A 26,418-nucleotide genomic window follows, 5' to 3' on the forward strand; every position below is an offset into this window, starting at 1 on the left:
GAGAAACCACGGAAGGGGATAAACAAAAAGAAGTTGCTTTTGCTCCTGCATATGTTGGAAAAGATGCTTTAACCATTCTAGGAGAAATAACAAGGTGAAGAGGAACTTTGGATTAAGGAATAACCATTTGTGGATTATGATAAATTGAAATTGTTAATTTTGTCTGCATTCCAGCATGCTGGAGGGTTGAGTAACATATTGGTTTCTCCTCTGCAATTCTGGACTAAGAACTTGAGAGAATGACTTTGCTTTTCAGAAGCCAGCTGGGAAAGTCACAAATAGTGACCACATAACCATTTGCTGCAACAGTCAGAAGAAATACATGCTGGTTGCCAAGCACCCAAATTTTGATCTTGTGAGCCTGGGGCAATTGAAAGTGCCAGGACTGATTGAAAATCACTATTTCCAGTGCCATTGTAACTTTGAACAGTCACTAAATCAATAGTTATATGCCAAGGACTACCTAATCTGCCTTTTCATGCCTTTAGACAGTTTTTACTTAAACATTTATCTTATGCATAACCCAGAGAGATAGTCAAAGGCAATTTTAGTGTCATTTTCCAAAAATACAGTGTGAAACAGCCATATACCCGCAAATCACATAATCTCTGCATCTGTCTTGTAAAGATAGCTCCGAATAGAGCTTGGGCTTTAGCAAAGCTATTAATTATTGGTTTCTTTCCCTTTAATAGGGGATCATCATTGCAAGAGAGGAATGTGATGTCTCCAGCGTGCCCATCACTTCTCCCCCTCTGCTTGCTAATTGCCTTGGGGGGGGGGTTGCGTGTGGGATAATCCTCAGTCACCAGAGTGGGGTTTCTCTTGCAAAGTGTATGGTTTCTTGAACTTTCTTCTGATTTCCATGCATGACGCAACCCTATGTTGGCTACAGGAGGCAATCCGGAATTTTTTCCATCCTGCAATCTTTAACCTCTTTTGCAAATTCCAAGTTGGGCATGGCTTCCTTGGTGGTCTGCCTGTGACATATTGGAACTAGAGCTCTGTGTATAATTATTCTTTCTTCCAGAACTGTCCTGTAGCTGGAAATAGTATGGGGCTTAAAATGCAATCCTGCCCATGTGTGTATAAGATCCATGCAGAAAGGCAGGAGTTCAGCAAATGGAATGCGTCAGTTTTCTTAACAGCAATAAAAAGTCATATAAGCCCATTTAATTTGAGACTATTTCATTGTTTGTAGACGTTAAAGAGTGATTTTATTGCACTTAATGGCCCAACAATGTGTAGGATAAAAGGAATTACTTCTGACCAAACATTTTATTATTTACTTCCTTCATATCCTTCCTTTTTTCCCCATGGGAATTCATGACTATGTCTGCACATAGCAAGGCAAATCAATCTGAAAAAATTTCCTTCTCCCTAAAACAAATGTATGCACATATATTTATATCTGCCAGAAGCCACATTGCAGAAAAGGGTAGGATCAGTGGGCTAATGCCTCCTTAAGTAACACCAGCTGCCTGCAATTAGTGCAGGTTCGCATCCCACCAGGCTCAAGGTTGACTCAGCCTTCCATCCTTCCGAGGTAGGTAAAATGAGGACCCAGATTGTTGGGGGCAATTAAGCTGACTTTGTAATAATGCCGCTTGGGGGTGTGTGTGAAAGACCTAACAAGCAGGCATATACATAGAATGAAGGCTACTGCTAAGCTTGTGTAAGCCGCCCTGAGTCTTCGGAGAAGGGCGGGATATAAATGGAATTAAAATAAATAAATAAATAAATAATGTATTAATGGCTACTGATTAGAATTACTTACCTGTGAAATACGGTATTCAAAGTCGAAGAGCCAGCGCTTGTCCGAGGACGTCTCCGTGGTCATGTGGCCGGCACGACTAGACGCCAAAGGTGCATGGAACGTTGTTACCTTCCCACCGCAGTGGTCCCTATTTTTGTACTTGCATTTTTACGTGCTTTCGAACTGCTAGGTTGGCAGAAGCTGGGACGAGTAACAGGCGCTCACTCTGCTACGCGGCACTCGGGATTCGACCCGCCAAACTGCCGACCTTCTGATCGACAAGCTCAGCGTCCTAACCCACTAAGCCACCACGTCCCTTAACATTATAACATTAATTGATTCCGAATTCTACACACTACCAACTCTTCTCTTTCCTTTTGCACAGAGGAACACAGAAGAACACACAACACAGAACACCCCTCTCTCTCCTTCCAGGAAAAATAACCCAAACAGAACAGCAGTGAAACAAATGAAAAGATGAGGAACGAATAGCTGCATTAGGAAGGGAAAAACAGAGAGAGGTAGATGAAAATCACATGAAGCAAGATGGAACTGGACAGGGAATAAAAGAAAAGCATCAATTATCACCAGTGATAGTGAAAAGGGCCTCACAGCCTCTATGCCAGAGGTCTCCCCAGCCTTGGAAATTTTAAGTCTTGTGGACTTCAACTCCCAGAATTCCTCAGCCAGCCAAGCTGGCTGAGGAATTCTGGGAGTTGAAGTCCATAAGTCTTAAAGTTACCAAGGTTGGAGTCCGCTGCTCTACGGAGCTTCCCAATCATCCAGATCGTGGTTGTCCCAAAGGTGTGTTTTTTTTAAAAAAAACTTTTTTCTTTTTTAAAGTGTTTGGCTTCTCATTCAAGAAACCTCATAATAATAATAATAATAATAATAATAATAATAATAATAATAATAATAATAATAATAATAATAATAATAATAATAATATAAAGTTGGAAGGGACCTTGGAGGTCATCTAGTCCAACCCCCTGCTCAGGCAGGAAACCCTATACCATTTCAGGCAAATGGCTGTCCAGTCTCTTCTTAAAAGCCTCCAGTGTTGGAGCATTCACCACCTCTGGAGGCAGGTTGTTCTACTGATTAATTGTTCTAACTGTCAGGAAGTTTCTCCTTAGTTCTAGGTTGCTTCTCTCCTTGACTAGTTTCCATCCGTTGCTTCTTGTCCTGCTTTCAGGTGCTTTGGAGAATAGCTTGACTCCCTCTTCTTTGTGGCAGCCCCTGAGATACTGGAACACTGCTATCATGTCACCCCTCACTCTTCTCTTCATTAAACTACACATACCCAATTCCAGCAACCATTCCCTATATGTTTTAGCCTCCAGTCCCCCAATCATCTTGGTTGCTCTTCTCTGTACCCTTTCTAGAGTCTCGACATCTTTTTTACATCGTGGTTCTGAAGTTCTCAAAACATTTTCAGAGAAAAAACCCAAGGAAGTCCAGTTGCTTTTGAGAAAACACCTTTGGGATGGACGGCCTTACAACTGTCCTCACACTTAAACCATTGCGACATCCCTACAGTATGTGATCAGAACGAAGATGCTCGGCAACCAGTGTGGCTGTCCAACAGTTTCAGTGTCCTGGGGTCATGTGATCGCCCTTTGTGACCTTCCCAGTTAACATCCGAGAGGAAAGCCAGTGGGAGAAGCTGGATTCGCTTCATGATCCTGTGATTCTCTTAACAGCTACAGTGATTTGCTTAACAACCATGGCAGGAAAGATCATAACATTGGGTGCGACTCACTTAACGACCACCTTGCTTAGTAATGGAAATTCTGGTCCCAAATGTAGCTGTAAATCAAGGACCATCTGTACCAGTGAAGCAGTTTCTTCCAACAAAGAGCTGATTTTTGACTGATCTGATTAACATATCCAAGCTTTATTTTTGTAAAAGTTTTTATTGATTTCCCCCCGATACATTCAGTAATAATTTTTCAACAAACGTGCTGTCTGAGTTTACATTCGCTAATACAAATTTAATTCCTAACCCTTTATTCTGTCCTCTAGCCATCGATAAAATAAGTCCCAAGTTTGATAATATTCCGTTTCTTCCTTTTTTTTCAGTCTCATAGTCTATCCATCTCTGCACATTCTAGTATTTTTTAAATTATTTCTTCATCTGATGGTATTCCTTCATTTTTCCAGTATTGCGCAAATGTAATTCTTGCTGCTGTTGTGACATGCAAAAACAAATATACCGTAAGCTTTGTTTGTTAGTCTTTTCTGGCATTATACCTAATTTTAAAAGTTCAGGTTTAAAATCTACACGTTCTCCTAACATCTTTTCTAGCCAGGTATGTATCTTTTTCCAGTAATTCTTTACTTTGTCACATGTCCACCAAACACGGTAACCCTAACCCTCACATATCCAAGGTTTTTTAGCAGGAAGATCTGCAGCCATTTGGGGGGTTTCTTGTTCAAATTTTTGTTTATAGCACCCCTATTCTCAACAATGAATGCAAAAGAACCCTCTCAAATTGTTTTGGGGAAAATTCACAACATCGTACAGATGGCTCAAGGCCAGGTGTTGATTAGCTTTGGCTAAGGTGATTAGGAGTTATAAGTGTGGAAGTCCTGCTCCATTTGAAGATTACCTGGCTGAGGAATGTTGGGCTGGACCCCATAAATCGCTGCTTCTGAAATTAAATTATTGTTTCCCTCTATGTCAGGGGTGTCAAACTCAATTTCATTGAGGGCCGCATCAGCATTGCGGTTGCCCTCAAGGGGCCGGGTGGGTATGGCCAGGGTGGGCGTGGCCTACTGGGGGGGCGTGGCTAGAGTGCATATGGCCTACTGGGTGGGCATCAAGGGTGCCTATGGGGGCCTGGGCAGGAGTGGGACAGATCTGAGGGTCTCTGGCAGGAGAAGGGTCTCTGGGCCAGGGCCAAGGCAGTGGGGACCGTTCCCTCACTGTTTCCAGGATGGCTTCGCGGGCCACATGAAACCACTTTGCGGGCCGGATCTGGCCCCCGGGCCTTGTGTTTGACATGTCTGCTCTATGTGAATGCCGTATGGCAAAGACATGCTGGCAATACTTCCTGAGCCATCAATTTGAGTTTGGATTCATTAGGATCCTCCCAGTACCTCCACTGAAGTCTCCTCTGGAATCTGTGCAACCAATGAGTTTCTTTATGCTTAGGAAGCAGGGCAGAAAAATAGATGTTCAGAACTTAAGACCACTTGCTAAGACTTTATGAAATATGTATGATCCCTTCTCCAAGCTGCTGGAGATGCAGATATGTCCCTATGGGTCCTTTTACTTTTCTGGAACTGGCCAATCGTTATCCCCTTTGGGTACTAAAATTTCTGGGGCTGCCAATTTAATACTAGAAACTTCCTTCTCTTTTACAGATGCACAGTTGGGTGATGATGGATTACGTCTCAGCGGTTTCAGATCTTTTGCAGGGATGACAGAAATGGGTTTTTGTGCCCTCTTGACAATCAAGCAACTCATCTTACTCCAAGACTGGAATGGAAATTTTTCACCCAGTTTATCAATGGATCTTTCCTTCCTATACTTGAAGCATGATTTACATGCTTACGACCTTCTGTTTAATGCTTGGAAAATGATTTACAGGTAATCCTCGACTTACAACCATGTGTTTAATGATTGTTCAAAGTTATGATGGTGATGAAACTGTAACGTATGAATGGTCCTCACACTTATGGCACTCTCAGTGTCCCTGCAGACAAGAGATTAAAATTTGGGTGCTTGGCAACCAGGATGTATTTACAAAGAAACCTCACTCCCTCCTTTCCTTCCTTCCTTCCTTCCTTCCTTCCTTCCTTCCTTCCTTCCTTCCTTCCTTCCTTCCTTCCTTCCTTCCTTCCTTCCTTCCTATTGTGTAGTGGGTCCGACGCAAGGAAGAGATGCCAGCTGGTGTGTGAGTTCAGCTCTTTATTGAAGGGGGTAGTGAACTGGGGAATGAGGGCTACCTGGCCTCCTTATATACCTGGCCAGGTAAGCTAACAGCCAATCGGGTTGGCCCTAGGTTTCCCGCCGAAACTTTTCAGGCCAACGCCCCCTGGTGGCTGTTGCTATGCAGGTGCCTGCATACATAACACTTCCTTCCTTCCTTCCTTCCTTCCTTCTTTCCTTCCTTCCTTCCCTCCCTCCCTCCCTTCCCTCTCTCCCTCCTTCCCTCTTTTCCTCTTCATGATGATCTGTTTAACAATTAGCATGACTTATGATGACCATAATTCCAGGTTCAATTATGGCCATGAGTTTAAGACTATCTGTATAGATAACTGCTGGAGATTCCCTGTAGAGTCAACCAATTAGACTATCTTAATGGTGTTACTTTTTTCCAATTGTCAAGGAAATACTCTACTCCTTTCTGCTATAACATGGGAAACATCCCAAGTTTGATCTTATGCCATCTTATACAATTCTTAACATCCTCCTTGACAGCCCTTCTGTCTTAGCACCTGCTCTACAGAGGGATAAACCAAGATGAAGATCTGGCATCCGTTTCTATTGCTCCTTTTGGAAAACTGACCCCATCACTTTAGAAAAGTAGTATGGGTGTAGAGAACAATTTTCTTTTTTAAGCTGCCAAAACAAACACTTTTCCCCCCTTCCCCTTCTAGTAGGTGATCTTGACATAATGCAGAAGAGTTTCAAAACCATCTGGAATTTCAATAGATCATTTGTCAAACAGAACAAAAATCTTTTTTTTTTAAAGGAAGGTATGGAACAAGGCTTTAAGATTTTGCACTGTTACCGCCACTACGTTTCTGAACATCAGACCCAATGTTTAGATGAGATAGTGAGAACAGAAACATCAATGTGGAAAATAAAACAAGAGCTGAAATTTCTCTAGGACTGTTATGTGCACATCCAGTTCATTCAGCAAAGCAGCAAAGGTCATATAAGCCCCAGCACAAAAGTTGTACAGGTAGTCCTAGAGTTATGACTATAATGGAGGCTGCCCATTGCAGTTGTAAGTGGTGACAGTTATAAAAAAAAGCATGTGACAAACCCAATTTTATGATGTTTTTTGCAGCAGTTGTTAAGTGAATGCAGTGGTCGTAAGTGGGAATGCCATAGTCATTAATTGAATGGGGCAGTCATTAAGCAAACTCATTGTTCGCTATGGCATGTTTTTGCCAAAAACCAGAAGTATGTGCTTGGCTTTGGCAAAACCATCATAAAACGCAGTCACATGACTGCAGGATGCTACGAATGGCTGTAAATGTAGCTGTGTCGCAAAGCACCCAAAGTACAGTCACATGATTTGGTCAGGATGGTGGGGGGTAGTCACTGGAATGTCAGTTCCAGGTCGTCATCCCCTTTTGTAGGTGTGTTGTAACTTTGAACGGTCACTAAGTAAACAGTCGTAAGCTGACGACTACCCTGTATTAATGGTAATTCCATAGAATTCCTCAAGTGAGTAGATTTGACCAGCAAAAGAGGTCTTCAGTAGTTAGATGAATGTGCTATGTATTTCAGCTGCAAAAAATAAAAAATAAAAATAGCCATTTGAACTATATATATATGTTAAAGCACTTGATTGGTGGAGACAAAAGAAAGAGGAAAAAAAGAGAAAGAGAGAGAGATGGGTTATAATAGGAGCCAAAGTAGAAGTTAGTAAGTCAGCCATTGAAGCTCTTCCAGAATAGGTTCCCAGACACCCAGGTTAGCATGGAAATTCAGTAGTAGTAGTAGTAGTAGTCAGTGCTTTTTTTGTAAAAGAAAAAGGTGCCGGAACTCACACATGTCATACAACCCACCTTGCCTACCCTACAAGGTTCCATCCAAAAAAGGTGCTGGAACTCCGTTCTGAGCGTTCTATGACAAAAAAGCCCTGGTACTACTACTACTACTACTAGTAGTAGTAGTAGCAGCAGCTACTACTACTACTACTAGTAGTAGCAGCAGCAGCAGCAGTACTGTTCACTGCCAAAAGGCAGCAAAGTATTTTATTCAACCTCATTAATGCTTTTAAAATGAGAAGTTAAACTTTCAGTTTCAAAAAAGGTATTTTTGCTTTTGTTTTTAATGTCCACTTCCTCTTTTTGATCTGACCTCACCAACGTTTATATGCCGTTATCCGCATCATTTACTGTAGCTCACAGTATTTTTGGACCTTGTCTAGAACATTTTTCCCCTCAACTCTTGATTTAAGACAGAGGTGTCCAACTCTGGCAACTTTAAGACTTATGGACATCAATTTCCAGAATTCCCCAGCCAGCATTGCTGGCTGGGGAATTCTGGGAGTTGAAGTCCACAGCTTTTAAAGTCACCAAGTTTGGACATCCCTGATTTAAATTATTCTTCTTGAAGCACACAGAGTCACATCCTGTTATTTCACCGCACAGGAAAAGTAATTTTGGAAGAACTGTCTTGGAAGTATGCATTGGTCTCAGGTTGCAAGAAACACCAAGGGACCCTTCCCAAAGATTGGAAGGAAATTGCATTTTGCTTAATCCTTTAACCTCAATATTGGTCTGTCATCTAAAACAGATAGCATAGGGATATACCTTTGGGAGAGGGATTATGGGGAAAATAATTTATATTAGCATTAATTTAACAAAATTGCTGAAGATGTCAGTCTGGTGAAACTTAACACCGTACAGATTTGAGGGGAAAAAATGTGCTTGAATACCACGGTTGTTATAGGGAGGAGATATGGTAGGCAATAGACTTGAAGCATATTTGCTGAGAATGTCAATTACTTGGGATTTTTATTTTCATTATTTTCAGATAATTATTGCAACTGGTAAACTTTTTCATTGTAAACGGGTCGATTTCCTCTGACTACGGGTCTTGACAGTTTGATTTATGAAACCATATGCTTCTGCTACATTTGACTGCATATCAATGCAAATTATATTGTTTACTATTAAAGCAGCAGTTGCAGTAATTAACATGGACCAGGTCAATATTTAGCGAGAAGTAAAATAATGGCTTCCCTCTTGAGAAGCTTCAAAATGCAGGTAGTCTTCATTTAGCAACTGCCTTATTTAGCAACAGTTTGCAGTTATGACCATGATGAAAAAGTAACCTTTTTTTTTTGCTGCTGTGTAAAGCAAAGGAAAGCTGAAGTCAGATCATAAGCCCAGTGTAGTTTTCACTCAGTGATCAGTTTGCTTAATGATTGAGTTGTGGGTCCCAATTGTGGTTGCTAAACGAGGACAATCTGTACGATAACCAATTCGGCACCATCCTGATGTATTGAAGCTCATAATAAATAATAAATAAATAAACCTTTATTGTCAAAGTACAACATGTGTACATTGAGATTAGCTGAGCCTCCCCCCCCCCCGTGCTCTCTTCCCCCAACACACAGTGACAACAAACCCTCCATCCCACCACACTATGTGAACCAACTACACCACACACCGGCCTCCCAAGTCAATTCTGCATAACATTATGTCCCATTTAAAAGCCTAACAGCCCACGGATAAAAGCTATTTTTCAGCCTGTTGGTACGGCTGGCTATATTCCTATATCTCCTACTGGATGGTAGGAGAGTAAAGAGATACCAGCCAGGGTGTGAGTCATCCCTGAGAATTTTCCTCACTCTTCCAAGGCTGCGAGCCCTGGCGATGTCATTCAGTGGTGTCAGGGAACAGCCCACAATGTCTTGTGCTGTGCTCACTACCCTCTGTAATACTTTCCTGTCCGCGGCTGTCAGACCAGCATACCAAACCACAATACCATACGAGAGGACGCTCTCTATAGTAGACCGGTAAAAGAGGGTCATTAGCTGCTGTTCTACCCTGTTCTTCCGCAAGACCCTAAGAAAGTGAAGCCTCTGTTGGGCCTTTCTAGCCACCTGAGTTGTGTTAACTTTCCAGGTCAGATCTTCACAGAGGTAGACTCCCAGAAATTTAAAGGAGGAAACTCTCTCTACACAGTTCTCTCCGATGTTGTTGTTGTTAGTTGCGAAGTCGTGTCCGACCCATCGCGACCCTATGGACAACGTTCCTCCAGGCCTTCCTGTCCTCTACCATCTTCTGGAGTCCATTTAACCTCACGCCTACTGCTTCAGTGACTCCATCCAGCCACCTCATTCTCTGTCGTCCCCTTCTTCTATTGCCCTCGATCTTTCCCAGCATTAGGCTCTTCTCCAGTGAGTCCTTCCTTCTCATTAGGTGGCCAAAGTATTTGAGTTTCAGCTTCGGGATCTGGCCTTCTAAAGAGCAGTCAGGGTTGATCTCTTCTAGGACTGACCGGTTTGATCGCCTTGCAGTCCAAGGGACTCGCAGGAGTCTTCTCCAGCACCATAGTTCAAAGGCTTCAATTCTTTGGCGCTCAGCCTTTCTTATGGTCCAGCTTTCACTAAGTGGGGCAATAAGCCAATATACTTCTTCCTGTGTAAGATAAACATTATCAGAGTTGTAGTCCAACATATCTGGAAGGCTGATAGGTTAAGGAAGATTGAAGTGGAATGAAGTTGAGTTTGAAAAGGTGGCAGAATTAGTACCGCTCTGAGTTTGTGTAGATTAACTGAGCTACTAAAAACCTCATTGATTCTGGCTGTGGTCTATTGCTCTGCCCTGCTTGGGGTGTTTGCTGGCATCAGTGGAGAGAGCTTGTTTGAAGAGCAAGAACTTTGGAGCAGAGGTCATTTCTAAGATACAGTCGTGCCCAATTAGAACATAAAATTTGTCATCACAAAAACAATACATCAGCACATTCTGGGAGCAAGGATCACCAAGAAGCTGCTCTCTCTGCATCCCAGGAAGATCATTACAGCATCTGGCCACTGGAGAAGAAGCAGCGGCAGGAAGTTAGTTTTGTCCCTTTGGCCAAGAATGGCTGCCTCCCCCCCCATCTTTCTTCCTTTTTCTGCTTCTTGTGCAGAAAAGTATTGGGGAACCCCTTTGCACCCCAGCCAGATCTGATCCTTTTCAGAACTCAGTCTTTCTTTTGCTGGCTTCACCAAATCTACTCCTGTTCTGTTCTGATCGTCTTGCACTGATAAATTGACAGACAGCATTCTTTCCATAACTGCTTTCTAACATTCCTTTCGGTGTGGATTTTATGAAAGCCCATAATACAATACAGATAGCCCTTGACTTACAACCATTTGTTTTTATTTATTTATATTTATTTTAATTCCATTTATATCCCGCCCTTCTCCGAAGACTCAGGGCGGCTTACAAGCTTAGCAGTAGCCTTCATTCTATGTATATGCCTGCTTATTAGGGCTTTCACACACACCCCAAGCGTCATTATTACAAAGTCAGCTTAATTGCCCCCAACAATCTGGGTCCTCATTTTACCTACCTCGGAAGGATGGAAGGCTGAGTCAACCTTGAGCCTGGTGGGATGCGAACCTGCACTAATTGCAGGCAGCTGGTGTTACTTAAGGAGGCATTAGCCCACTGCTCCACCAAGCCTAGTTTAATGATAGGTCAAAGTTATAGTAGCACTGAAAAATATGACTTATCACCAGTCCTCACACTTACAACCATTACAGCATTCTCCCCGTCACTTGAACAAAATTCTGATCCTTGATAACTGGCATGTATTTATTATCATGGTTGCAGGGTCCCAGGGGCAGCTGATCATCATTTGCAACCTTCTCAGCTGGGTTCTTACAAGCAAAGTCAATGGAGGAAGCTGGCTTCGCTTAACTGCAGAGATTTGCTTAACAGCAATGATGAAAAAGATCATAAAATTAGGGGCAACTTAACAACCACCTTTTTAGCAATGGAAATTCTGGACCCAATTTCAGTCATAGCTTGAAGACTACCTGTAGAAAATCCTGGCCCTACTCACATCCATAGTTCCCATCTACAAAACATTTGCTCACCAAAAATATCCTCAAGAGGCAATCTGAAACAGAGCTACTAAATCCGTCCTAAAAAAATATGGATGGTCACAAGATAGTAAACATATTTCTTTGGAGCCCTGCAGCACTACAAAATGTGGGCATCTGCAACACACATAAAATGGGGAGAAGTCCAATTGGGCAGTTGCAGCCACCATCTTGAATTTTTACACCACCTGTGGATGCTATGGCAAAAGTAGTTGGCAAGCTTATCCTGGCTGCGTTTTCCAATGCCAGCAGTGGGGGCAGTCTGAAAGCTGATGCTATTATCTCCATACCTATGCTGTATTGTTATACTTCCTACTAATTCATGCCCATTTATTAATTAATGGATTTATAGCAATATACTAAGGGACACGGTGGCTCAGTGGGTTAGGACGCTGAGCTTGTCGATCAGATGGTCGGCAGTTTGGCAGGTTGAATCCTGAGTGCCGCATAACAGAGTGAGCGCCTGTTACTCGTCCCAGCTTCTGCCAACCTAGCAGTTTGAAAGCACATAAAAAAATGCAAGTAGAAAGATAGGGACCACTATGGTGGGAAGGTAACAGCGTTCCGTGTGCCTTTGGCGTCTAGTCATGCCGGCCACATGACCACGGAGACGTCCTTGGACAAGCGCTGGCTCTTCGGCTTTGAAATGGAGATGAGCACCGGCCCCTAGAGTCAGAAATGACTAGCACGCATGTGCGGGGGAACCTTTACCTTTACCTTAGCAATATACTCAATTTACATAGCCACTTGCTCAGCTTGCAGTTGCTTATAGTCCAAAATAATCTGAAGGTGAGTAGGTTGTTCCACTGAGAGAAACTCTTGAGCCAAAAACAATTTTGATAATTCTGCCTTTAACATTTATATATATACCAGTCTCTGAATTTTGTGCAGTGCTGGCTGTTTTCTGAATTTCCTGACATGGGCATAAAATTACAGGTTGCTTGAGTTGGAGACACAGAGGCAGGCTGCATTCAGATAATCAGTATCCAAAAAGACCTTCACGTGGCAAGTGAAAATCAACAATAGAAAGGGACTTTCGGTCACTGGTAATGTTGTATGAAGAGACAATACTTGAACAGATTGTTGCAACTGTGCTAAATGTATTTTGTCAAGACGATGCTTGCAGGAGATCGACATTTGCTGTTGATTTTACAACCAAGCCTATGATTAGCCGGGAGGCAGGATTTTATATATAGATAATCCTCAATTTATGACCGCAACTTTGGGCAGGATTTCTGCTATTAAAAAAGGGTTTGTTGTGCCTAACTTCATGACCCTTGTTGCCATGGTTGTTAAGTGACACCTTGCAGTGTTAACTGAATCGAGCAGTTGTTAAGAGAATCCAGCTTCCCGCATTGACTGTGCTTCTTATAAGTCAGTTGGGAAAGTCACAAATGGTGATCCCATGATCTCTAGACATTGCAACCACTGCCAGTTGCCAAGCCCCTGAATTTTGATCATATGACCATGGGGATGTCCAATGTGCTGTGCCCGAGACATGATGATGATGATGATGATGACGACGATGACCATGGGGATACTGTCTTGGTTATAAATGCAAAGACCAGTTGTAATCCACTTTTTTTCTGTGGTCACTGGACTTACAAATGGATGTAAGTCAAGGACTATTGTACCATGTTACATTTCCCTTCCCTTCCCCAGTTCACACGTACACTTCTTGGGTCATGCTAACAGTGCAGCAGCTTAAACTTAAAGCCCAACTGTGTTTAATACATGTAGAATCTGTCTTTCTCTCCTCCCTTTTGAGTTCTGGGCCTTCTTCTCTGTGCAAAAGAGCTCCTGCAGGGATTTGTTGGGGATTCATCCTGCCTTAGCCTTGAGGGTAGACACCATCAGGACTCAGAGGATTTAAAATAAACCTATGTAGAATCCAGAGATAACTAGCCCTATTGAGCTAGCTATTAATCAACGAAGTTAGCATTTTTCTCCCGGCTCCATAAAGCAAAAATCGGCAGGAACTAAGGCGGTGGAATTGTCCTTGGTGTGTTGGCTAGAATTTGAGCATCTGACACTTCTTGGCATCTCCAGAGGACAGGTGGTTAGAGCCTCTGCTGTTCCAGGAAGGGGTACGTGAAGCATAAATCATGGCTAAAAGCGATTGCCTTCTTCCCATCAACTATCCACATGTTTTCCCTCCTGTCTGCTCTGCCATCAATTTTTGTGCTGAAGCCGAGGTCTGTACTAATTCGTTCCACACATGTTGTGTCACCTTCTCCAAGCCGTTGAGTGTGAATGACTGGGGAGAAGATGGAAAGGAACTGGGACACCATTTCAGAAAGTATTTTGGCATGGGAGGGGTATGTGCAAGAGAAAAAAAACTCCAGTTTCCTCCCCCCCTGATGTTCAGGATTCTTTTTCTAGAGCAACGAAAGAAGGAGCAAGGACTATAATTTAATGATAGGGCACCCAAGGCTCACATTTCGGTCTCTGCCATGGCCACAAAGAGCTTCAAAAAAACTGATTCAGAAAACCCAGAAGGTTGATGCCAAAGCACTGGATTTTAAGAAACCAGGTACTGTATGTCTGAACTGTTGAGAAGCTATTGTAAGACACTCAGGATTCTGCCTTAATATCTCTGCCCCTTCTCTAGAGAATGATGTCTTCACAATCAATCAATAATTAAAGCCAGTGTTAGGATTACTAGATTATGCTACTATTGCAACACATGTAAAAAGTAGGTTCATTGGAGTTTGATCACTTGTGCCTTGATTGGGACTCCGGGTTGATTGCTTTGAAGATTCATTGATTTGTTTCCTTGGCTGTTTATGCTATTCTCAGGGATCTCCTCCAACACTACATTTAAAACATGTCAATGCTTTTTCTATCCAACTTTCACTCCTATAGATAGAGTATCGTGGGGAATGTACCGCACTGTAGTGTAATGTTTGTACTGTGTGATCTTTATGGGTATATGTGTTTAATTACAGTGTCTATAAAATTCCTGGAATGAAAGACACATCTTGCTAAATATTAATGGGCCATTTATCTTTTTTTTATCAATAGAAAATCCTCTTGTGTTTGGATTCCTTCCTTTCCTTTAATGTTTTCATGCTACCAATCCATCTCACTCTTCCCCCCGGAGCAAAAACAAAGTCTTAGTGATTTCAGGATTGGAAGGATACATTATTTTGTCATGTGTCTTTACTTAAGCAAACTGCAAGCTGCAGGCATTCCTGCTGGCTGAAGGGCCATCTCGGTTACTCCATCTCACTCAGGCTGTTGGCTCTCATGACATCCATTCCATGATATCAGATTTGTGTGTGTGTGTGTGTGTGTGTGTGTTAACGCCTCTTGTTGAAGGATGTGCAGCTCTTGGCTTCCCGCAGCTTGTCTCCATTTCATCTCCTTTTGCTGCTGCACCCAGTTAAACCCGGGAGAGGCTGAGCATTGCCAGAAACAAGCCTCACCCTTGACAGAGCCACATCATAACTCGATAAAGAGAAAGAATGGCATTTTTACAGGCATTGGGTAGCCAACTTCTAACTTGGAAGAAATGGCCAAAAGCAATTCTGCTTTTGTCTTCTATCTAAGGGTCTTTCTTTCTTACACCGTGCTATCAAAAGTACGCCCTCTTGCAAAAAGTATGGTGGTACCAAAGCAAGAGGAGATCTGCAGCAACCACAAGTGTTTGATCAAAGCCTCACATCTTATTCGTTCATTCATTCATTCATTCATTCATTCATTCATTCATTCATTCATTCCCTTTATTATTTTTATAAATAACTCAAGGCGGCCAATATATCCAACACACCTTCCTCTTCCTATTTTTTCCACAACAACCACCACCCTGTGAAGTAACAAAATAACAGAGTTGGAAGGGACCTTGGAGGTCTTCTAGTCCAACCTCTTGCTCAAGAAGGTGACCCCATACCATTTCTGACAAGTGGCTGTCCATTCTCTTCTTAAAAGCCTCCAGTGATGGAGCACCCACAACCTCTGAAGGCAAGCTGTTCCACTCGTTATTTATTCTCACTGAAAGAAAATTTCTCATTAGTTCTAGGCTGGTTCTCCCCTTGATTAGTTTCTATCTATTCTGGTCCTTTGGAAAACGGGTTGACCCCATCTTCTTGGTGGCAGCCCCTCAAATACTGGAATACTGCTATCATATCACCCCTATTCCTTCTTTTCACTAGACTAGACATACCCAATTCCTGCAACTATTCTTCATATTTTTTACCTTCCAGCCTTCTAATCATCTTAGTTGCTCTTCTCAGCACTTTTTCCAGAGTCTCAACATCTTTTTTATAATGTGGTGACCCAACCTGGATGCAGTATTCTAAGTGTAGTCTTACTAAGGCTTTATAAAGTGGTAATACTCACGTGATCTTGATTCTGTCCCTCCGTTAATGCAACCTAGGATTGCATTGGCCTTTTTGACTGCTGCCACACACTGTTGGTTCATATTTAAGTGATTATCCACTAGGACTCCAAGTTCCCTCTCACAGTGGACTGAGCGGAGAGAGAGTGACTGTCCCAAAGTCATTCAGCTGGCTTTCATGGCTAAAGTGAGACATGAACTCATGGTCTACAACTTTCTAGCCTGGTGCCTTAACCACTAGACCAGGTAAATGAGGGTGAGGCTTGTGCAACTGTGGCCATAGTCTTGACTCTTTTGACCCGTCATCTGATTTCTCCTGTTCCCAAGGTGTTTTAAAGTGTTGAAAGAAAAATCAGGTCCAGTTCCAATCTGGGAGTAAGACACTGGAAATAAAATGGAGGCTGCTTAGGAAAGAAGGTTTCTGCTTATTGATTAGCAGAATCAGCAACAGCATGCAGTTTTGGAACAGCTGACAAAATGGAGTTGAGAGTGGGTGGATTTTTATACTTTCTGACTGAGATGCTCCAAGAGGTTGTGTAATGTAGTGAGCCTTGTGTCAATGGTGGTGGGTTAATCCTATTATGTCCTAAAGGTCATGTCCTCTCCTTAGAATTTGGGTGGGGGGAATGTAAATTCTTAATCCCATCAGCTGTGGAGGCTGAGGGTGTTTTGTTTATGAATAGATTGGCCCAGTCTTTCTTAATAGGTGCAAAATATCCCTCTGTAAAGACTTGAGGCTTCTGCTTGATGCCTATTAAGAAAGATTGGGGCTGCTTTCTGCTTTTGTTAAATTTTTTCTCTATTTCTCCTTTAGGGGAAATTTTCTATCCTGCCTTTTTTAATATTACCCAAAATATTTCATTCTCGGGGGGGGGGTCTAACTTCCTGCAAAAGCATTATAATGCACCCCAAAACCACATAATTGAAACAGTCCTTCATACTTATTGAAAAAACTGAGACTTGTCTAAAAGATGCCATGTTTTGCTTGGTTCTTCTTTCCCAGAATCATAATATTACAATGTAAAAGAATCTCCAATATATACTTTTAAGTGCCTGATAACGGGGGACTCATAAGATACACATTTTGATGTTGTGAAACAGATCTGTTTTTCCAATGCAACAACACAAGTACAAAGGTGGAGGTGGGCTTGGATCACAATCATTGTGGTATTGTTGTGGGAGAAAAATAAATATCCATGGTGCACACTTATTTAATTTTAACCAACGCATGTGTTGAAATACTACTGAAATTCATTCTGAACTTTGTCAAGTAGTTTTCTAATTAACAAACTCTCTGAATATATATATAATATATATATATGAGAGAGAAAATGTTTAAACAAATATGTGGGTTAAAGAAACTGCACAAAAACACACTGTATTAGGGACGATTATGAAGATCAGGAAAAAGTATCCAAAATGGTACATACTTATTATATGCGTGTTTTGTGCAAATTTAAAAAAGAATCTCAGATTGATGTGAGTTTGGATGTGCTGAATTTAAAATTCAAAAAATGAGGAATGGAGAGCCACTGAAATTGTCAGACTCATCCATTCCACCCATTCGCAGGAATAATTATTTTAATCAACAGTCATGTCGTTTGTCTGCAAGAGACTAACATATCTGTTGTTAAAAAGAATCATTCAAGATGCTGATGCTTAATAAATTGGTATTCTTTAATGCATCACAAACCTCTTTATTCTGCCTGCAAAAACAGGGGTGAAGCAATCAATAACTTTAAGAACCTGTTCTCAGTATTTCTCTTCTTCAAACAGCAAAACGAACAAACAAATAAAAAACCACGAAACTGGGGTTATTCCACAAACATCTTCTGTGAATGACATGTTTTGGAACCATCTGCAATTTTAGCAGATTTCCTTAAACTATAAAATACCATTTGTTGCTCATTCACAAAGCGTGCCAGTTACTGTGTCGTATCTCATGAAACAAAGAGACATGGGTTTATATTACATTCAGATCATGCTTCAACTGTTGCTATAAACTGATGAACTGTTTGTTCAACAGGGTTCTAAGTCTAATTCAAAATATGCCTCATATATATGTATAAATAGAGAAAGAAAGAAAAGATATATTCCACTATGGATTGCCGGATCCTGAATAATTCTGAACCATTGATAATAACATTCTGAGGCAATTTTAAGGTGTCTAGCTATCTTTAATCAGATAACAGAACTATCCAGGGCTATTACTGAGTAAAGAAATACAGTTTCTGTCAGATCTAATAGAGAGAAAAATAAGCAAGAGAGGATAGAAGGGTATTACGAATCATACTTGCAAAAGCAGGAATCAAAATGCATGGATGCGTACTCACTCATACGCATAGGCATACCATCTTCTTAGAAAATGCAGCAATAAAGGTTTGCAAATCTGCTCCAGGCATCTGGTGCAATGTCTCAGAGATGTTACTGATACCCTCAAATCTGCTGTGATTTTACACTGCTGGGGGATTCAGTTCTTCTCTGGGGTAAAAAATAGTTCCTTGGCAGAAAGAGGGGAGCCCAGAAGGGGGGTTTGGCTTTAGAATCACAAAATCAGCCCCATATCTGTATCACTTTCCATGTTCACATTTTATAAAATTTAAAAAACCGGGGAAGAGGGAATATGTGACTTAAGCATCACATATAATTCAGTCATAGGACTGGAATGATAGATGGCAGGTACTGAAAAATAAGTGCCTGGGAATAAGCACGATTTCTTGATAAACATGCAGAAAGTTAGACTGCATTTTCAAAGGGAAACTCAAGGGAAACATTCTTATTTCATTTTAAAAAAAAGAAAAAAAAGAGAAGTACGGATTGAGGCAACTCTTCTGAGAAGCAATTATACGGCTTTCCGAATAATTTATAGTTACTATTTAGCACCGGCAAAGGTGACACAAGTCCTCTGGTTTCTGCGGTATCTAAAACTGCCATGTATTTTCTCTAGGTGTTAATTTAGTGCAGAGATTTTGCCTGAACAAAGATATCTCTACGTATCATTAGGCTTTATTGAGTATAAACAAATTCTTATATTTGCATGCATTTTCAGACAATGGTAGATCAGAAGTGAGAGTGTGTTTGACTTGTTTGGAAGTGATGTATGTTTTAACTATTATCATCTTAGCGGGCGCTCCTTTGTCAAAGAGGATACGTAACATATGCAGTGTTTTTTAAAGTTGCCCTGAAGACTTTGTTCCCTAAAAGAAACTGAGATTTTTCTTTTGCTCCTCCTCCTTGGGAAGACAAAGCTGCCTTGTAGAATATTTTCTTTATAAATTCTAATGTATGTTTAATTCATTTTTGTTCCCAAAATTTTCACCTGCCATTATTCTCATATAATGCTCTGGAGCATCACCAATTTGGGGGATGGGTATGCGTGGAGGTGTAGGACTTTATGAAGGATTCAAATGATAGATGGGTTGGTACGGAAATGATTCTCACTGCTGTTTGTAATGGTCCACAAAGAATAACAAAAAGAAATTCAGGAAAACGAGGCTGAGACTTGAAAAGCTGAATATCCTGCTCCCAATCCAGAGAAACTGTTTCCCCCCAATTTGTCTCTGTACAAGTTCGGATATTTACAACCAAGAACAATGGATGTAAACAAATTGCTGACTAATGGAAAGGCATATATTTTTTTAATCAACCAGGATTGTAGCCCTCAACATACATAGTAATTATTAACCCCTTCTCCCTTTCTTCTATTGCAAAACATTTACATCAGAATAGGTTAACAATAGATGCATTGATTATGTATTTGATAAAACAGTATGGCCTTAATAAACATTAACAAATGACATGTTTTAAAAAAAATCTGCATGGAAGATAAGGCGACTGGTGTTGAAGGATACTTTTTCCTCTTCCTAGGCTAAAATTAAATCCTCAAAAAGCTTCAAAGGCAGTTTTAAAAAACAATCTTCTTGTATCAAACTTCTAAAGTTTGCTTCCAGCCATCCCAAAGCCACACCCTTGGCAACTGCAGAAGCAGAAATGGTCTTTGGTCTGAATTAGCCCAGCTCATTCCTCGCATTCTTTGAAAGATTAAATGAAATAACACAACATCTGTTGGTGTAATACAATACAAGGCATTCTGCTTTACAACACCAATACAATAAACCCAGCAATGCTTCTAAGCACCTGCAACCTGTTTGCTACCACTGTACAATTTGCTTTGTTTTGCTTTCTCCTGTGAGTAAGCAATGTTATTACAGCAAAAGTTATTGTCTCTGATTTATTGCCATTCCCATTTACCTAAACAATTGTTGCCTGTTTAAATGCCACCTCTTTCCTTCACAACCGTTTTCATTTTAACAGTTCAAATCCTTCACTCAGTGCAAGTTTGTCTAATTCTGCATTTAGTCCTGCAACCACCAAGTCTTGGCTTCTGGCTCAGAACAATAGAAAATTGGAGAAAAAATAATCAGGACAAGAACTGCTCTTTTTCGAGATTTTTGCTTGTTATGATGCAGTTATTCACTAGATCCCATTGCCATGACAATATATGCAGTAGTAGGTCCAGTTGATCACCGAAAGATCCTGTATTTGAGATAGACGTTAACATGATTTCAGCTGGTTTACCTATTTTCAACCTGCCAGCTAATTTTCCAAGTTTCAGCTATTTCAACCTCTTCATTTCATAGTACTCTCCAAATATTGCATGCTTATTGTTTCTCTGCATAATTTATTTTTATTAAGTCATTCACTTCTGGGCAAATTTAAGAAATGGTTACAAGAGTTTGCCAGTTTCTTATATATTCCTAATTGTATCAAAGCAACATATATATTTTTTTACGTTAAGGATTTTGAATAGGTAGGGTGTGTTGTGTTAATATTACAACAACAAAGAATATTACAACAATTTAAAGACTGTCACATATTTTGTGGACCCAAAACTGCACGCTGAAATAAACTGGCTAGTTTTGAATGTGCCACAAAACAATACACTGGTGGGAGGCTGGTTTTTATTAGCAAGGGATTGACATTAATACTATTAACACTGCAACAGTAAATATTTTCTTCTTTGCTTTGTGGTGCTGAAAACCTCTGAAGATGCCCGGATGAGGTTTTGCTCCAAAGCAGAGGTCCCAAACCTTTTGGGCACCAGGGACCGGTTCCGTGGAGAGAGGTTTCTCCACGGACCAGCGAGGCATGGTTTCCTGTACTGCCTGCATCCTGGGGATGGGGCTTTGCTTGTTTGTGCGGACCGGTTGCTGGCATGCCATGGCCCAGTACCGGTCTATGGACTGGGGGTTGGAGACCCCTGCTCCAAAGAATCCCAGTCTGGCCAAAGAAGAACACCTTATGATTTATAAGGACCTGTATGACTTACTATAAAAGGGACGCGGTGGCTCAGTGGGTTAGGACACTGAGCTTGTCGATCAGATGGTCAGCAGTTTGGCGGGTCGAATACCCAGTGCCGCATAACAGAGTGAGCGCCTGTTACCCGTCCCAGCTTCTGCCAACCTAGCAGTTCGAAAGCACGTAAAAATAAAAGTAGAAAAATAGGGACCACTACGGTGGGAAGGTAACAGCGTTCCGTGCGCCTTTGGCGTCTAGTGATGCTAGCCACATGACCATGGAGACGTCCTTGGACAAGCGCTGGCTCTTCGGCTTTGAAACGGAGATGAGCACCGGCCCCTACAGTTGGAAACGACTAGCACGCATGTGCGGGGGAACCTTTACCTTTTTTATGACTTACTATATGTAGAAATAAGACACATTGCATGCAACAGATTAGCTATTTTCCACATAAGTGAGTACTACAGTTTACATCTCTCCTATTTACTTCAAAAATCTTCACTGCATCTGGTTTATACCAAACATGTCCAAATATCTTGAGGTTTATTTTGAAAATCTTATATATATATATATATATATGTATGTATGTATGTATGTATGTATGTATGTATGTATGTATATATGTATATGTATATATGTATATATGTATATATGTATATATGTATATATGTATATATGTATGTATGTATGTATGTATATGTATATGTATATATATATGTATATATATATATGTATATTTTGGATTGATTTTTTTTCACCCTTGCAAATTCTAAAATTCAGAATGGCAAGCAAACTGTAAAATATAGTATACAAAATGTAATTTAAAAACCTTCCGAAGAAATGTACTTATTTTTAAAAAATGTGCTTTTAAAAAATTATGTCCAGTAACAACTTTCTAATCTATCTTAAAGGCAGAACTATGTGTCTTTCAAGTTTTTAACTCCATGACAAATTATATAGTCACTATTGAGCCTCTCAAAGTTTTAGAAGGCTTTTTAAAATGAGATCCTAATGGAAAAATATACACAACTAATTTACAGTATTTATTTCCTTATTCAATTCATATTCCTCCTTTCTATTCAGTTTTATGCTGCAAGCAGTGTTCAAATCCATTGACTGCAGTTTAGATTGCTGATAAAAGAGAAAAACATTAAACTTTTCATTTTGTTATGGCTAGAGAACATCTACTGTATGAAAAATGGCTGAAGTCAGCAATTTGAACTATATGTTACCAGGAAATAAGGTTCACAGAACTATATGACTCTTTTCTGTAAAAAATATATATATACTTAGAACTAGAAATAACAACTTATTGGATATATATGTAAATAAGGACCCACATAGCTAGGTGGGATGTCTGAAAAAGCCAATTACAATGGGTAGGCTTAAAAAAACAACAATAACATATGTACTTGATTGTGTGCCAGGCCTGGGGCCCATGTGTGTTAAGGGTCCCATTTCTTGACTGTATTAACAACAATAGTAACAGTTTTACTGGGATCCATATTTATTATTTATTAGGGTTTTTTATTATTTTATAATTAATTCAAGGTGGCGAACATACATGTTTTTTCCTCCTCCTATTTTCCCCACAGCAACAACCCTGTGATGTGGGTTGGGATGAGAGAGAGCGACCAGCCCAAAGTCACCCAGCTAGCCTTTATGCCTAAGGCGGGACTAGAACTCACAGTCTCCTGGTGATTGCCCCAAAGACACCCAGCTGGCTTTCATGTCTAAGGCGGGACTAGAACTCACAGTCTCCTGGTGATTGGCCCAAAGACACCCAGCTAGCTTTCATGCCTAAGGCGGAACTAGAACTCACAGTCTCCTGGTGATTGGCCCAAAGACACCCAGCTGGCTTTCATGCCTAAAGCAGGACTAGGAAGCTCACACTCTCCTGGTTTCTAGGCCAGGACCTTCACTCTATATGTATTTATTTTATACTGTTTAAATTATTTTAATACTTTTTCATTGTTTTATATTTATGATGTACTCTACCCAGCGTCACTTGTTGAGATTAGCAACTATAGGAATCAAATAAATTAAACAAAAATAGAAATAATGTAAATATGAATAACCAGTGTGGCTTCTCTGTAATTGAAACATGATTATGATCCAAGTGGGACCACTTACCATTCTTGTGAAGGGCTGGCATTTCTATGATAAAGGTAGAATGCCAACAAATACTAAAAATGCCTCAGGAACTTCCATATCCTGAGTATGAATGGGACATTAATGTGCACAAAGAGGCCATTTTGGCTGGATTTTATGAGTAGGTCATTAAAGGAGTCAAATCATGATTCCCCTGCTCCTGTTTTAGCCCTGTGGCTCATATAATTCATTTCCTCCTTCTATCACTGCTAGCTTCATACATCACTCTAATCCACATGTTAACCATAGTTTGCTGTATAATTCACAATTGAGTGGACACTTGCATAGTGCTATACCATAAACTATATTCAGAAACCACAAGGTATGAGTTTACCCAACACAAAAACTAGATCAACCTACCCACTTAGATCTTTGTACAAGTCACTCTCTTTTTTGTGGATAATATACTTGCAATCCTATACAGCAGAGGTCCCCAACCTTTTGGGCACCAGGGACCGGTTCTGTGGAGAGAGGTTTTTCCATGGACTGGAGGGTGCGTGGTTTTGTGTGCTGCCTGCATCCCATGAATGGGGCTTTGCTTGTTTGTGGGGACCGGTTGCTGGTGTGCTGTGGCCCAGTACCGGGACGCGGTGGCTCAGTGGGTTAGGACGCTGAGCTTGTCAATCAGAAGGTTGGCAGTTTGATGGGAGTTGAGCGCCTGTTACTCGTCCCAGCTTCTGCCAACCTAGCAGTTCGAAAGCATGTAAAAATGCAAGTAGAAAAATAGGGACCACTACGGTAGGAAGGTAACAGCGTTCCGTGCGCCTTTGGCGTTTAGCCATGCCAGCCACATGACCACGGAGACATCCTCGGACAAGCGCTGGTTCTTCGGCTATGAAACGGAAATGAGCACCGGCCGCTAGAGTTGGAAACGACTAGCACGTATGTGCGGGGGAACCTTTACCTTTTTTAAATGCCAGGGAGATATCTGCTATACAAATTGGTGCCCTATTTGCTCTATTTTTCTCTTTAGAGCAGCTTGAGTTAGTTATATCCTTACAGTTGTTATTCTTCAATAATTGTTCTAAATTTCCACTTTACTCTCTGAACTCTGACATAACTCATATATCTACAATTTGAACCTTAAGAAGCCATGCAAAGGATTCCCAGCTAGAGTTGCTGTTGCTGTTGCAATTATTATTATTTATATAAGTTTGGCTCAGTGGGTTAGGACGCTGAGCTTGTCGATCAGAAGGTCGGCAGTTTGGCAGGTCAAATCCCGAGTGCTGCGTAGCAGAGTGAGCGCCTGTTACTCGTCCCAGCTTCTGCCAACCTAGCAGTTCGAAAGCACGTAAAAAATGCAAGTAGAAAAATAGGGACCACTATGGTGGGAAGGTAACAGCGTTCTGTGCGCCTTTGGCGTCTAGTCATGCCAGCCACATGACCACGGAGACGTCCTCGGACAAGCGCTGGCTCTTCGGCTTTGAAATGGAGATGAGCACCGGCCCCTAGAGTCGGCAACGACTAGCACACATGTGCGGGGGAACCTTTACCTTTTTAACTTTTAACACTTTTAAACAAAAAGATAAAAACCAACACAAATTAACCGAAAGGTTCAATTTTGAGAACACCACGTTGGCAACACTTTTGGATTTTGTTATTTTTGTTTTTTTAATCAAAAGAACAAATACTATCTGAACTTTGAAGGCTGCAAAATCCTGTTTGCGCTGAACTGGAAATAAATTACATAGATCTCAATTTGTTGTACTTACAAGGCATAGGAAAGATTCTGATGCAAGTAATATACAACAGAAGAAGAGCTGGTACTCCGTTAAGACAAAGTACTGAATTTTTAGCAGTATGTGTATTTAGGAAGAATGGGGTGGAGAGAATTGAAAAAGAACAAGGGTGTGATAAATATGTCTTAGTTTTCATCTGTTGAGACGCTGCGAAGACATGGCATTTGCTAAAGAAAACTCTTTAGGTTGGATGTAGAGCTTAGTTACATTTCATTCCTACTGAATTTTGTGAAATTCAAACAGTAACCAAACTGGCCATTGACTTTAATAGGGCCTAAATACAACTATTATACAATACATGTTAATTATGCATATGTTCTAAGTTAAGGTATGTGTAGAATTGTAGTCTTGGAATAGGAGCAATCTTTGGACTAAATGGGACTTCGTAATTCTGTATAGGATTTGGCTGTTAGGAACTGGATTCCAACTTTTATAATTAAAATATCGTAGTGTAAACGCCTCTGAAAGCAAGTACATGATTTTCAGTTTTTAGCTGATAATGCTTCCAGACAAGAATTTCTCTCTATATTTATCTTGCTTTATTCATGTAATGTTATGGGATGTCTTTTCCTTTTGTGACTTTCTGGGTATCTCCTTCACTGTTTTTTCTTATCACACTAGGAATTGTCTACACTCTACTGTATAAACACCAGATTGTTACTGTAGCACACTACAAATATCAAGAATGAAAACAAAGACTAGCAGCAGTTTTCAAACATTGGGACTTCAAAAAAAGGGTTTTTTGCATCTCGATTTTTAAGTTCATCAGAGCAGGCTGAGCCTCATCATGAGAGTTTGTTAAATGCAACTCATTGTGATGTGCACTACAGAGAAGCTTCTCAGTTTTTCATTTATGCAAATACGTCAGTTTTAATTTATTCCCTAGACGTTTTGTTTCTCCCATTCTTGTACTGGTTTGAATTTTTAAAACTGATCTAAAATGTGGATATATGCAGATTTGTCTAAACGTATCCTTTTTTTTGTTTAGCCCAATTTATATAATTTTTATAAACTATATTTCTTATAACTGCAGCTTACCACATTTAGAGAAGTCTGAATTTTAAATAAGTCCGGCATTGTTGTCTAAAAATATGAATGTCTATTTCATTCCAGTTAGATACACAAGAAATGAATGCGCCCTCTAAATCTAGTGAACATGTTAAAACATTCCTGGAGCTAAAAATGACAGATAAAAGAAAAATAAGCTTTTAAGTAGCTTTGATAATTAATCTACCCATAAAGAAACAAGGGGTTTATCCATTGCATAAAGTATAGTTTGAAACTAAGAAACATACTGTAAGAGAAATAGTTTATATAATGTTGCTGGTCAGTCTTTTTTAGTTTCAA

The 26,418-nt window shown here is 40.6% G+C and overlaps 1 protein-coding gene across 1 annotated transcript in view; it reads left to right on the forward strand.

The window, feature by feature from the left end:
* The window catches only part of RPL28 (ribosomal protein L28), a 532,136-nt gene that overhangs the window by 151,526 nt on the left and 354,192 nt on the right, over positions 1–26,418 (forward strand). The window lies entirely within an intron of this gene.

Source organism: Vipera ursinii (genome assembly GCF_947247035.1).
Source record: "Vipera ursinii genome assembly, chromosome: Z".
NCBI lineage: Eukaryota > Metazoa > Chordata > Lepidosauria > Squamata > Viperidae > Vipera > Vipera ursinii.